This window comes from Podarcis gaigeae (assembly GCF_964106915.1).
Source record: "Podarcis gaigeae genome assembly, chromosome: 4".
Classification (NCBI taxonomy): domain Eukaryota; kingdom Metazoa; phylum Chordata; class Lepidosauria; order Squamata; family Lacertidae; genus Podarcis; species Podarcis gaigeae.
The window spans coordinates 33,409,634-33,424,280 of NC_139677.1; the positions used below are offsets into that span (position 1 = coordinate 33,409,634).

The window sequence follows — 14,647 nt, forward strand, 5'->3', positions numbered from 1 at the left end:
CTGTCAAAAAATAATGATTTGCTGAGTCTAATAGATCACCATTTGGTCTTGGCAGCTGTTACTGGCAGGTTATACAGTACAGAATACATGCTGTGCATGCTATATTTCTGTCTTGCTGGGGTTTCTTACTATAAAGATAGTAAGATATGCAGCCAAATCAAAAGTTAATAGCATCGGACCAGGAGTTCTTAACCTGTGGGCCAGGAATATGCATAAAGAGGGATCATACGGACCTTGTTTTTCCTTCATTTCATAGCTTTTAATAAAACATAATATGTTTCCTGCTCTTACGCTAGATCGCGAAAATGACCTTGAAAATTGTGAGCTGAATATATCTATGTGTGTGTGTGTATTGCAGCCGTGCTTCGTGAGATCGGCAGATAGCTTGAAGAAAGCTTTAAGCGACACATGCTGCTCCATTAGTTCCAATCAAAGCACTCTGGGCTTTTTTATTCTCTAGCCAAAGATTTTCACATTTCTCCGAATGAGTTTGCAGACTCATTGTGTGCCTCAAGAGGGGTGCAAACATGTGTCGGGGTTTCAGTTGCAAGTGGCCAAATGGAAGAAAGGAGGCATTATTGAGGTTTTTTATATTATTATTATTATTATTATTATTATTATTATTATTAATTTATAGTGTTCGAAAACATGATGCGTTTTCAAGTATGGTAGGGGAGGGGACACCACACACAGTACAATATTTCTTTTGTTCCTTGACTGTAGTTTTCAAATGGCGCTTCAAGGAACTCTGTGATTCCTCGGAAGCTTATCAGGGGTTCATTGGTGACAAGATCCAAAATGGAAGAAGAGCGTCCCTGAAAGACACTGCGTGATAGTGACAGGTGGTTCAGTCTCTAGACGGCACTGGGCTTAGTTGTATCTGGGTGAACTCAGGAGTTTCCTGGTGCTGTTCTGTTTATGTTGAAGAGGTGCACCTGGCCTTCCTAGTATGAAGGTTACTGCTGGTAGCCAAGTCAAGAGAGAGAGGGGGGAAGGGAGGCATAGCAGTAAGGAACCTTGGATTGACTCAACTGCTGCACCCTGCACCCACCTTCTTCCTTGCCAGCTTGCTTCTCTCCCTCTATTACTGGTAGCAACCTCCACACTGGGAAGCTTGGTGAGCATGTTACCCCACCCAATGCCATCCTGCCAGCCATTACTGGTTCTGTTCTAGCTCCTTGACCAGTGTGCCCTCTTAAGCCCTCCATGATACTCAGCTTGCTTCTGTGCTAGGATGGGCAATAACGTCTCTGCTAGGTGAAGCTGCAGAGGAGTACTGCTGGCTGGCTGCATTCTAGGCCGTTCTTTTCATCACACAGAAACCTGAGAGGCTTGGCTAGCACTTTGTAAGAGTACAGTGGTACCCCGGGTTACATACTCTTCAGGTTACAGACACTTCAGGTTACAGATTCCACTAACCCAGAAATAGTACCTCGGGTTAAAAACTTTGCTTCAGGATGAGAACAGAAATCGTGCTCCCACGGCAGCGGGAGGCCCCATTAGCTAAAGTGGTGCTTCAGGTTAAGTACAGTTTCAGGTTAAGAACAGACCTCCAGAACGAATTAAGTACTTAACCCAAGGTACCACTGTATGCAGTAACTGGCTTTCCCCAATAACCCTTAAAAAAAAAATGCAACATTCAGGGTTTGAGCCAGATATGAGAGATTCCCCAGTGGCTCCCCCTAGGGAGGGAAAAACATTTGAAAACCACTCCTTTAAGGCACAGCAATTCATAAAATTATTATGAATTTTTCAAGCCAAAATGTACTCTTAAAAACCCCAGCCGAACTTCCTTCTCGGTTTGCCTTACTCTCAAAGCAGTATTGGATATTGCTGGCATCCGTCTGTCTCAAAAGACAACAGAGAGCACCTCGGGGGGGCGAAGTCAAACTGCTGGAGAATCACAGCACCCGCTGTAGCCGCAGAGACTGGGAACTCGTAACTGCTGCCTCCTATGTTGTTTTTGCAGTGTTAGCAGCACCAAAAGTGATCTCTCTGGGGGACAAGCCTGGGCAGTGTGTATGCGGGACGCTGGGCTTGGCCTCAGTGATGTGCCCCAAAGGAAAGCAGAGCAATACGTTGGGCACCAGCTTGGCTGCAGGAGTTGCTAGTAGGAGGCATACAAGACGCTTTGCAACTGTCTTAGGGATTTGTGTATGTATTTGTGTATTTGTGTATGTACATATGCTGTATGGAATCTTAATGTTTATATTATTTTTCTTTTATATTGTACACCCACCCACCCACACACCAGTGGAAGTTGATTGGAGATCTGTTTGGTGACAAGCAACTAGCAAGTTTAATTAGGAATAATAATGCTAAATCTATGGGATGCAAATTGACCCAGTTACTTACTTACTTAGCCTAGATCCTTCAGCACATGTATTAATTTTTAAAGAGTTTGTAATTCTTTTTTTAAAAAAACACCCCCATCCTTTTGCATCATCGGTGAGGATATCCGCCCCACAATTGTTATTGTTAGTATTTTAATTTGGGAACTCATTGAAGAGTTGCTTATCTCCTGTCTTTCCAAACTTCAGAATTACCCGTGTTCCTTTCATGGTAACATTCATAAAAAATTATGCTGCCTTCACCCCTTCTAAAATAACAGTGAAGATAAATGGATCGATTGACCCCAAGAGCAGTTTATTTATCCCTTTAGTCACACTTCAGTAGTAAAATCAATATTTCTCTGAAATATCTGATATTACAGTGGTTCCAGTAAATACTGACGCTCCTGAACTATGTGTGTGAGAGAACAGAAATTTATTATCAGGTTATATATTTTAGTATCTATATTGATTTTTCTGTGAATGCTTGTGAAGTTTTTTATTTATCTGTATCTAAATGAGTGACATCTGCTGCTGTGTGGTGGGGGGGGGGAAGCTCCCCCCCCCCCCAGTAATCAAAGCCCTGTTGAAGGAAAAAGAAAACTCATATCTAACAATCTTAGTGAAAAGTACCTTGTCAGGACTGTATGCTTATTTTGAAATGATGCACTGTCTAGTGGACTGTGTTTTCTCATAGTGCCCCTTTGTTGGGCAGCATGGTAGGTCCCCCCCTTTTTTTTTAATACAGATGTTGACACCACTTGATGTATAACTACTAAATTGTTTTGGAGTGCTGGGTGGCTAATGGCTTGCCGTATGGATGGAGCAAAGGGAACAGAACTGATAGAGAAGGGGCTGGAAGAGGGGTCATGTTTGCCTCTGTCTGTTTATGTATGTTTCTTAATTGAATATAATGATACCTGATAGAAAAACATTATCTCAAATCAAATCTTTCTACTGTAATCCACACATGCTTAAGGTTAAATAGAAATGGTGTGCATATATAGTGGGGGGAAATTGCAATGAAAGTTCTGCAACAAATTTGAGGGGGAATTGAGGCCCCTAGTGAACCACAGAGAAATAAGACCTGGTGTAGTTGGTAGTGCTGGTGATGGTTTCTTCAGCTTGTTTACTTTCACTCCAATGGTTGTCTCATGCACGTGGTTATGTGCAGTTGCTGATTTATAGCTTTAGACAACAATCCTCCAAACGTTTACATCAGAATAGCTCTACTGAAATGTTGGATGCCAGGTAGGCAGCCTGGATTGTGCCTTGATAGGATTGTAATCTGATAACAGTGTGGTTCATAGAACTACCCTCAAGGTTGTAGTTTGATGTTTGATTTTATCTAAAAGAATGGGAGCAGGTTACAAGTGATTTTAAAATACTCATACATACATACATACAGACAAGCAGATAGACAGACCAGCTATTAAATATAGAATATATACAATGCCGGTGGGTCTCAAACGCTCGGTGAGTTAGGGACTTCCTCTGCATGTGAAGACAAGGCTCTGGCAGATTGAGTGGACAAGACCAATTTCAGTTCGGATTTCTCCAACATACCTAACTGAATCAAATGCACACCCACAGCTGGAGAGGTCTGGATTGAAGCCTAGATGTCTGTTATTGGGTGGTGGCAGTAATGACAAATTAGAGATAGTTTTGGCTCTTCCCTATTCTGCTGGAACTTGGTATCACTTCATAGTGGCACAAGTGTTTCAAAATATTTTATTTTGTGCCCTCTTGTCACAGTTCTTTCCCCCTACAGTTGCACCCTGGTCTTCAAAATCAGCCAAAATGTTATTTTTTTAAAATATAGCTGTGGAAGAGGAAGCAGGGACCTGTTTGTGAAGAGCAGCCAGGTGGAAAGAGTAATTCTAACCTGTGCAGAGAGAAGGCGCATGCTTCCTTGTTTTAGGATCTGCATAGGTGGCAACAGTACTATTGGAGCTGAGAGTTTCCTATCGGCTGGAATGCTGTTAATTCCTTAGGAAGGAGAAGATCTGTGTAGAGAGGGCACTGCCATCCATTACTCTTTCTTAAGAAACTCTGCCATCACCTATTCATACTGGTATCCCTTGTGTTTATTTCTTCCACTGGAGATGGTGTATGGAAGCAGAGCATGACCAAACGATGGAGATTAGGGAACTGACTTATTATACCACAAAATAACATACGCCAGGGGTGGCTAACCTTTGTCCCTCCAGATGTTGTTGGACTCCAGCTTGGGAATAGAATTGAAATATTGCCCACATAATTGTGGAAATTGTTTGATCGTTTTTAAAGCCTTGTAGCTTTTGTATTTTATCTCCAATCCAAATCTTCATTACTGTCATAGACCAGCATAAGGTAAAAGCACCTCCATACATAAATAAAACATGCTAGATAGGCAATAATGCAACTACAGAAATAGAGGGTACACATAATCATTCTCTCCGTTACAGTAGACCAGCATAAGATAAAAACACATAAAACATGTAAATTAGACAGTCAGTTTTAGACCCACTGTGTGGCACATACCCTCCTCCGACGTATGTCAATCATAGCAGCACAATATCTGGCAACTGAATATGTTATATCAGGATTTATATCTTGGAGCAGTAAAGAGGTATAGAATTGCCCTGTGTGTCCTGGAAATTTGTGTATTATTGGAAGGATAAACCTAGCACGTATGTTTGTGAAATACTAGCAGTGGAGAAAAAAACATGTCCATTTTTTTCACTTTATCTTATTTTACATTGCTTGAATAAGTTTTGGCTCATAAGTGGTTTATAGATTGGGTTGTTTTTTTAAAAAAAATAATAGCAACAACACCAACAAGAACTCCCATCAGTCCTAACCAGCTTGGCCAGTGGGTGATGGGAATTGTAGTCCAACAGCATCTGGAAGGCCACCCTTACTATACGGCATGTGCTTCTTTTAGACAAAACAATCAGATAAGATATACTTTAACAATACATGATCATATTTGGCTCTGTTTGCTGAAAACTTATAAGCAACGAAGTGTGCTGCTGCTTCCCTCCTTTCTTCTTGAAAATTGTCGTTAACACAAGGAGTAATGTTTTTAAGAGGTCAAAAGACACAATGCAGTGCCATCATTTTTATGACCGTCAAATTAATTTATTTACCCATTGCCTGCACCTAATGGAGATTGACTCTCCTGGTTCCCTGCTGTAATGATGTTCACTGAGTTGAAAATGAAGATGTTGGAGGATAAAAGTAGTGCTCTGACTGCTATTGATTAACTGTCTTGTTTGCTTCATTGTTCAGGCTTCATTAGCCTCTTGGGCAGAGAGGCACCCCAGTATAGCATCCCTGACACCTTGCTGAAAAGACGCAGGCTTTTAAAATGACAGCTTTACTTAAAATACAGTTTGATGTACAATTGTTGATGGCATAGACAAAGACAAAGACAACACCTAATAAGTTAGAACAGAAATACAAACAAACAAATAACAACTCACTGAACTATACTCATATCAGTCTCATATCAACAATAGTCTGGAAAAAAATGTTATTAGGTTATGGATATATTAACTGCAATAGTATTTTACAACACACACACACACTCAAAACAGCAGAAGAAATAGTAAAGGAAAATGTGGTATTTTAAGAGCTGGCCCAATGCTTTTGCTGTGCCTTCCCACCATGAGGGCCATCAGCTGAAAAAATATTGTGGTGCCATGCAGATACCAATTCCTGCTCTCATCTATCCCATACCACCCCCCCAACATTTTGGGAGGGCAGTTCAGGGCACCCAACCTTCACCCTGCTGACCCCATCCCTCTGGCTCACCCACTTGCCCTCTCCTTTCTCCTCCCCCATCCCACCTACCTTTCTCCAGTTGTTCACCTCTGCAGCACCTGGCCTGCACCATGTTGGGAAAAGCAGTGTGTGCCAGGCCAACTTTCTGGCAGGCTATGCCTAGCCTGCACAGCTTCCCATCTTTTGGTCCCTCACCCTGGCGTGACCAGCACGGGGCACCAACATCGGGACATTCGGGACTGGGGACAGAAGCCTGTCATAATTGTTCATGTTACAATGTTATGAAAGATGGAATCATCTTTTTTCTTTAACCACCATGTCATCTGGCAGTTCCCCTCTATCGCTGACAATTCACTGCAAACCTCATGGTTTTGTGCTACACGTATTTGTAATCATGAGATTCTCATGGTCTTCTTTTCATCATGGGCACAATTCAGAAGAAAGTAGGTATGCTTAAGAAACATTGAAATCAATATGAGGCCCAAGGAGTGTTCAGTGGTGTGTGTGTGTCCCATTGATTTTATTATGATGTGCCCAGTAGCCTTACCATCATCCAGATTATGTTTGAGAAAGGGCTTTGTACATGGAATGATACATGCACATAAAGATGGTGAGGGAGGTTCCTGCCCCAATCAGAGTTCACCCAAATGTGAAAAATCTCTATGCACGTAAATTACTTGTAGACACTATTCCACCATATTTGTTGGCAGATTTGGGGTGGGTAGCCTCCACAACCACCTTTCCTTGAATGCATGGGTGGGTTCACTTAATCTCCCCAATGAGAGGTAAGCAGGCAAATAAAACGTTGTCCCATGGAATTGAATGGAACTGGAAAACACAAAAACCTCCTTTGGATGATCATTTTTCTGTATTTTTTCTTAAACATTTTGGAACAGCCATTGCATCTTTCTAACACATCCGATCAGAGGTGTACCAAAGCTCCTTTGTTCCATTGGCAAGGAACTGTCTTGGTGCCCCAGGAGATGAGTGGGCAGGCAAGCACGCTCCTAGTCACACCTAGCAAAAGCAGAGAGGTGTGATTTTTGCAGTCCCCGAACTTGGTGGGGGCAAACCTGGACAACCCTTAGGATTCGCCCCCACATCAGATACGTGATAAATGCATTGAATTCCCACCCACTCTTCCCAGTCTGCCTCCAGATAAGATATCGTACATGTGTTTGTGTATAAGTTCATGCATGCACATTAATTAAAGTTAAAATATGGAACTTACTTCCATCCTTGTGATTATAATGTGTAAATTTCATGGCAGCAGATAGTAAGAAAGCTTGAACTGGATTAATTTTTAATCCTCTCCCTCCTCCCTTAATAGTGGTGTTTGTTTTGTGGATAATCTATGTAGCTAGGTAAAATGGAGAAGCCCGAAACATCTGCTAATCCTTTCACAATCAGAATGGTTTTGTTTTTTGTTTTTACCAAAGCAATGCCAGTTAAATGTAAATTTGTATTTCAGGTCAAATACAAATTTCTGCGTATCATTATTTTCATTTTATAATTGCGCTAAAAGCAACTGAGTAAGGCCTGGATTGTAAGCCTCCTTGGGAACAATATATATGCTACCTTGAGTTCCATTATGAAAGAAAGGTGGGATATAAAAGTAAGCGCTATTGGCAAAACATTTGCATGGCCTGAACTGGGCCCATAAAATATACAAATGGTGAGGAGTTTGTTCAGCAGATGCAGAAATGGGGAAAAAATGCAGAAAAATGATTTAACACATACAAAGATGTTTTTGAATGAATCAGACTTTGCTATTTAATTTACATTTCGAGGGCTCATTAGGATGATGAATGACACTGGTGGAGAACAAAACATACTTCCGGAACAAAAGAAAATCTCTGTAGCCTAATAACATTTTATGCCAGCACTTACATTTGTCAGAAGTGGATGCTATTTATCCCTATGATTATTTAAAAATCATTTTTATTGTCCTTTGTTCTGTGTCCTCTTCTGGGAATTTTAATTCAGAGTTTTGACACCTGCTTATTAACTTGCCTGAAGTATGGAGTACAAAGGCTCGTGCTATATAAATAATTCTAACCAGCTATGTTTATATTACTGGCAGCTGTACACAAATTAGCTCAATTTGGATTTATTTCATCTCAAAATAAGAAAGCATTCCAGACAGTGTCACCTTTAACTCACTCATACACTATTGAGATGGCGAAGCGCTAATAAATTGCTTAATACCTGGGCCATGGGCCTGTCACTTTCTGGGGAGAGACCTGCAAGAGTGTCTGATTGTCTGCTTCTACTTCTCCCTCTCCCTCTCCCCCTCCCTCCCTCTCTCTCTCTCTCTCTCACACCCACCCACCCTGCATACCCTCCAACATTCATCAGATGAAAATAGGGACATTTCTCACCCCCCCACCACTGACCCTCTGCAACCCCCCCCCCCATTTTTTGTGACTGCAGACCATTCCCCATCAGAAGAAGAACGAGAAATAGGACACAGCACACACACCCTCCACCATCCATTAAAAAAACCCTTAATCCTGATTTATTTTATTCCTTTTATTTTGCAGATTTGCAAAATAAAAGCACACACCAATAAGAAATTGGCAGATTTGCAAAATAAAAGCATGCACCAATAAAAAAATTTGTTAGAAAGGGGCAAGTTTAGACACGGATGTACAAAAGCATTTTTTAAAATAAAAAAGACTCCTTGCACTTCGCTTCACTCCGCTTTAAATATGGCAGCCCTAATTAAAACAAACACTGCTGCTCCCCATTGAGTGTGTTGGAGTGTGAAACATTATATACCACATGATTGTAAGAAAGCCTCTCAGTTGTTTACAAAAATATAACGTAACACATTAGCATTATTGATTAAATAAAAAAAAACCAACCCAGATTTTTAAAAACCAAAAGCTAAAAAAGCTAAAAGCTAAAAAGACATTAAAACACTTATACATGCCTGGATAGGTTTGCCTAAATGAAAATGTCTTAAGCAGACAGCAAAAAGAATACAGCAAAGGAACTTGCCTTAGGTCAATAGGCAGGGAGTTCCAAAGTTAGTGCTGCCACACTAAGAGATTGAATCCTTACACATGTGGTATGAGTTTTATGTGGCAGCTGTAGCAGGGCCAGATCCGCAGATTGAAGCGGCTGAGTGGATATGTATGGGGTAAGGTGATCCTGCAAATAAACTGGACCCAAACTGTTAGGGTTGTGATTACATCTTAGAAAGTCAAAGACACCGCAGAGAGAGTTGATAACCCTTAACCTGCTTCGAATTTATCCTACCTAATGTGGAAACTCTTCCCCATCTTGGATATTTTGGAGAGAGGAGCTGGTTGTGATGAATTACTGCAGAAGAGAAAGACAATCTATATGGTCTGCACATACTCGATAAGATTTGGAAACTTGAGTCCATTGCTGTGGATATATTTTAGTTGTGTGATACCTTTTAAATTCCACATTCACCCAACGTTTTCATATTCTGTCCAAATAGGGTGTCAGGTATTTTACCATTCATGACCCACCATGTCCCCCCAAAAGCTTTGTGCACACTTAATCAAATACATATACACTTATACACTTGTTTATAAATGCAAAGAGCATTTCACAACGTCATGCACATTCGAACTGCATCTGAAGATAAAATGTTAGCATGTTTGGGTGCATTACGCCTCATTATCTAATTGCTTCTTCAGTATTCTGCAAACGACCTGATGTTTCTATACAGTATAAATGTTGCATGTATACACATTTGTTTCCTGAGTTTCCTGCTGCCCAAAAATAGTTCTGTAGTTCCATCAGTGCATGAGTCAGAGCTCTGGAGGATGAAAGAAATCAGAAATTGCATTTGCATGTGGTAAGAAAATACTTCAGCGTAAGCTTTCCATAGAAGTGTGGAACAGTAAATGCCACACAGCTTTAGTTTATTCATTATGAAATGATGTGGAAGTGTTTGATCTTACACTTTGCGTTCCATAGTCAGTCCTGACTTTTTTTAACGAGTTTGGATGACAATACAAACAGCTACAGTGAAACAGCAAGACTGATTTCTCCCAAGAGCAATTGTACTGCTTATTCGTAATGCAAGTTTGTTTCAATCTCTTTCTGCACTGGTTGCTCTGACAGAGAGATCACTGGTTTAATTTTCTTTTCCAAATACATGAACAACCTCACACATGTCAGTGTATATTCCTATTCAATGTATAAGATATCAATGAACAAATTCTGTGTTTTTCCAGACACACACACACACACACACACACACACACACACCCCTTTTTCAACATGGTGTAGCAATGTTTCTATGATTTATGCAGCTTGATGTGAAATATTTTCTATTAAGGTTAATCAATTAAGGGTAAAAGCCAATGCATAAATGAATAAATGTTGCAGTTCTTTTCCAAAAAGGGTTCTGCGTTGCACACTTGTATGCACGTGGAACCAGATATCATTGCATAGGATATTAGCCTTCATGTCTGTTTTTGTGAATTTCTAAAGGCATTTACATATATTTTTTTATTTAAAAAAACAGCACTCCATATGAATATATTTGCTTTCATTTGTTGCTCATCTTCATCCCTTCTATTTTTCCTTCTTTGCCCCCATGGCCATTTCATCTGGTTGTGGCGAACCATGTGGATTTTATTCAAAGACATCAGGAGGCCACATTTGACATGGCGGCAACATAAACGCTCGTAAAGAAAAGCATACACAGCACCTCAGCCTATCGGATTAAAGAAAGTGAGGGCAAAAAGTAAGGCTAGGGAAATGAGAGTGAAGAAGGAGGAAAATGGGGTCGAAACGAAGCTGCAGCTGGGATGTTGAACACCATCAAAACGCATATGATCATCAAGATTAGCTGAGGTTTCATTCTTTGTTTTGCTGTAACTCTTGGGCTATGGAGACTGAGCCAATCTCAAAGTAGCTATTTAAATGTTTGGGGAAAGGGTCATAACTCAGTGGTAGAAGATCTGCTTTGCAGGCAAAAGATTCCAGATTCGATCTTCATGTTCTCCATGAAATCCTGGAGAGCTGTTGCCAGTCATTTTAGATAGTACTGAGCTACATGGACCTATGGCAGGCATAGGCAAACTCCGGCCCTCCAGATGTTTGGGACTACAATTCCCATCATCCCTGACCACTGGTCCTGTTGGCTAGGGATGATGGGAATTGTAGTCCCAAACATCTGGAGGGCCGGAGTTTGCCTATGCCTGACCTATGGTCTTACTCTGTATAAGCCAGCAGCATCCTATGTCCCTAGTGTGAGAAAATATTAAGCAAATATTCACCCCTATAAGTTCTTCCAATTCTCTAAACATATTACTTTTTTATTTATGCTTCTGCTTTGCTGTTCCCCCACCGCACACAAAAGAAACTCAAAGCAGCTAACAACAATACAGTACGCACAACAATAAAACCAAACAAAATGCATTAAATAGCCACACCAAGTTTTGATTCCATTCAACCTAGGATTTGTTATTTTTCTTCAATCAGATCCAAGTAGGGTCAAGGCCATTAAGAGGATTTGTGGACTAGCAGACATCAAATTAACACTCCCCCTCGCCAGAATGTAGAGTGGACCAGATGGATGTATCTACTCCCATTTCCAAGTAATTGGGCACTCACACTAAGCGTAATTAGTTTTCTTTCTTTAAGCCAAGGCGTTAAAAGTGAGTCACTACTTCCAGTGATGGCACATTAGTGGACACGCTATGGGCATTCTCTTGGCCTCCCAAAGTCACAAACTTGCCCATAAGCCCCCAATAAGACAGGTTCTGGCTAGGTGTCCAGATTCCTCTACTCAAAAGGGTGATTGACTACTTTAACCTGTTCCTGACCGGGTTCAGGAAAGACAACATTTGGTGCCCAGTGAAGAGGGCTTCTAATTGATCAAACAGCAAAATCCCCTACAGAGTAATGCTATTTATTTTGGCCTTCTTCCTTTACCTTATGTCTATACCATTCAGGCTGAACTGCAGGTCCCTGGATGCTTTGGTGAAAAGCTTTGGTCTCACCATCCAGTGCTCAGCATGAGAGGGAAAGGAACTTCTAATTCCATTGTGCAGGCCAGCAGTGACAATGTACAGAAACAGATATTTAGGAGCAGGTATCAGAAGGCCTCGTCTCCAGCCTCCTTTGTGTGATGAACTCAAGCGCAGATCAGAGGGGGAGAGAGAGAGAGAGAGAGCATTGACTTTTTGTTCAGGTGTAAAAGTATTTAAGGTCATCACCGCAAATAAATCTTATGTAATAGTTTCTTTATTATGAATTCGTGCCCGTAGCCTAGGTCCATTCTTAAGATTTCCCGATGGCTTTGGAAATATCTGTGGTCTTATCCGTGTTGCAGATTATGGACAATATTGATACGATTTCTCAAATGATTAGATTTTTCTTTATGTTCAGAAAACTCCATCTATTCAGTGATTTATGATTCATTTAATTAGAAAAGCTCTTAACGCTCAGGCAGAGTACAGGATTCTCCCCTCCCCCACTGCCTTCCAAGCCCAAAGGTGCATTCATTGTAAAATAATAAAATTTGTTCTGTTCACTAAAACCTTTATAATTATTCAGTAATGATAGAACAAGAACTGATTAATAGGTTATTAATTGTTATAACCTTTTAAACATATGAAGCGAACACTCTTAGGGGCTTTTTTTATAGCCACGGAGAAATGGGCTGAGGTCTTTTCCCCGCCGTAGTAACTGATAAATGACTATGCTAGAATTTCCAGATATCCTTAATAGGGCATGAGCCAGGGTGAAAATTACTACAAAGCAGGATAATGCTACCTGTGGCTTTTGGGGTTCTCGTTAATGGCAAGTATTCCCATCATCAGATAAATGGTCAGTGTTTTTCTAGCTTGGGGACAAGGGCAAGGACTTTTCTCCCCTTCCTGGCTTTTCCTGGATGCTCTCCTTCCATTATTCTATGTTCTTTCCCTCTCCTCGCATCCCACGCCCATTCCTCAACCTCCATTGGGATGCCACCTCTGGCACCCCTCCCCCACCCAGGCAGGTATGGTGGAAGCAGTTTCTATGGCCCATGGGAATTTCCCCATATTCAGACTGCAGTGATACCCACAGATTCTTGAAGTAGGTGATTCCTCAGTCCCCCATCCTCCTTGCCAACTGAAGAGGAGACCTGCAGAGGTTTCCAGCCTTAGCCTTAACTCCCTTTTTTCTGCTGCATTCGTTCGTATAATTTTCATCTCAGTAGGACTGAATACCAATGATCATTTATAAACAGTTTTTCTCATTATGTTCATAGTTATGACATTATTTTTTATAGCTCGCTAATTACAAACACACAAAACAGCAATGTTTGGTGTTAAATAATGTAAACGGCAATGTAATTCATTTTCACATTACATAGCTTTTATTGATTTATTGCTAATTTACTTTTTAAAAAGGGGGGATGGGTTCCTGGAATAAACTATATTTCAATATGTTGCGCTGTGTAGTACTAGCTGGTGTTTAGATTCACATTACAGTGTTGCGGAAAGGTCAATTGTTCCATAATGGCCTCTTTTGTTGTAAGTGTCATTCTGTTACAGAAAAACAACAACTATGCAAATAGGTTCTTGGTCTTTTTCTGGAAGAAGAAAAAACAAGCTTGTTGAATATATGCAGTTGCTATCCTATTCAGCCTTACTTTGGAGTAAGTTTCATTAAACACTAAACACCAACCCCCCCAGTGCAGTTTTTGAGGGGGTGTGGGAGACTTCATATGGGAAGAGTGCAATATGAAGTCCTGTTGTACAAGTGGAAATGTGTCCCATTTGTGCACAGACACCCCTGGAGTCAACCCTTTGGGACTTACTTCTGACTAAGCATTCATAGGACCGCTGTTTCAGGGGCTTAAGGCTGTTGGTTTACACCAGGGGTCAGCAACCTAAGGCCCATGGGCTGGAAGCATCCCGCGGAGGTCATTTGACCGGCCCATGAGCCGCTCTGAACTGAAGTACCCGCTTGTGCGCTGCGCTAAACCAGCACAGCGTGGTGCGGGGACTTGCTTCCATGGTGCTGGAAATTGCGTCTGCGCATGCGCGCACACTCATGCACACACACAAATCCGGCCCACAGAGGGATCTCTGCGGGACCAATCCAGCCCAGGCAAGATAAACCTTGCCAACCCCTGGTTTACACTCTGTCTTCCATTTGTATGGAATTTTTAGAAGGTTTTTATTGGTTTTATTTGTTGTAATTGGCTTTAGTGTTTGTATTGTCTTTGTAAATAGCTTTGGGAAACTTTTTATGAGGATAGCCACTAATCTGCATTTGCCCCACATTTGTAATAACACCATTGTTTAGTGTTGCAACCCCTACACTTTAGAACTTCCTGCTTCTTGAGATCAAGCAATCCCTTTCACTCTTGTTGGCGCCTACTAAAATCATTCTTGTTTAGACAACCCTATGTAGCTGCTTAGGAAATTTTAATCTGTTTTAGTATTTTAAATTTCGTATGGTTACGATTTTTTAAATTGATGTTACTGTTTTGAAAACCACTTTGGCATTTTTTTTTACAAACAAGCAGTTTATAAAATTTATTGAATAAATAAGCAAGTCCCACT

The 14,647-nt window shown here is 40.9% G+C and overlaps 1 protein-coding gene and 1 long non-coding RNA gene across 3 annotated transcripts in view; one reads left to right on the forward strand and one right to left on the reverse strand.

Annotated features, from left to right (window-relative positions):
* The window catches only part of AFF3 (ALF transcription elongation factor 3), a 223,992-nt gene that overhangs the window by 72,853 nt on the left and 136,492 nt on the right, over positions 1-14,647 (forward strand). The window lies entirely within an intron of this gene.
* Positions 1-14,647, reverse strand: part of LOC310843142 — a 102,428-nt gene that overhangs the window by 32,681 nt on the left and 55,100 nt on the right. The window lies entirely within an intron of this gene.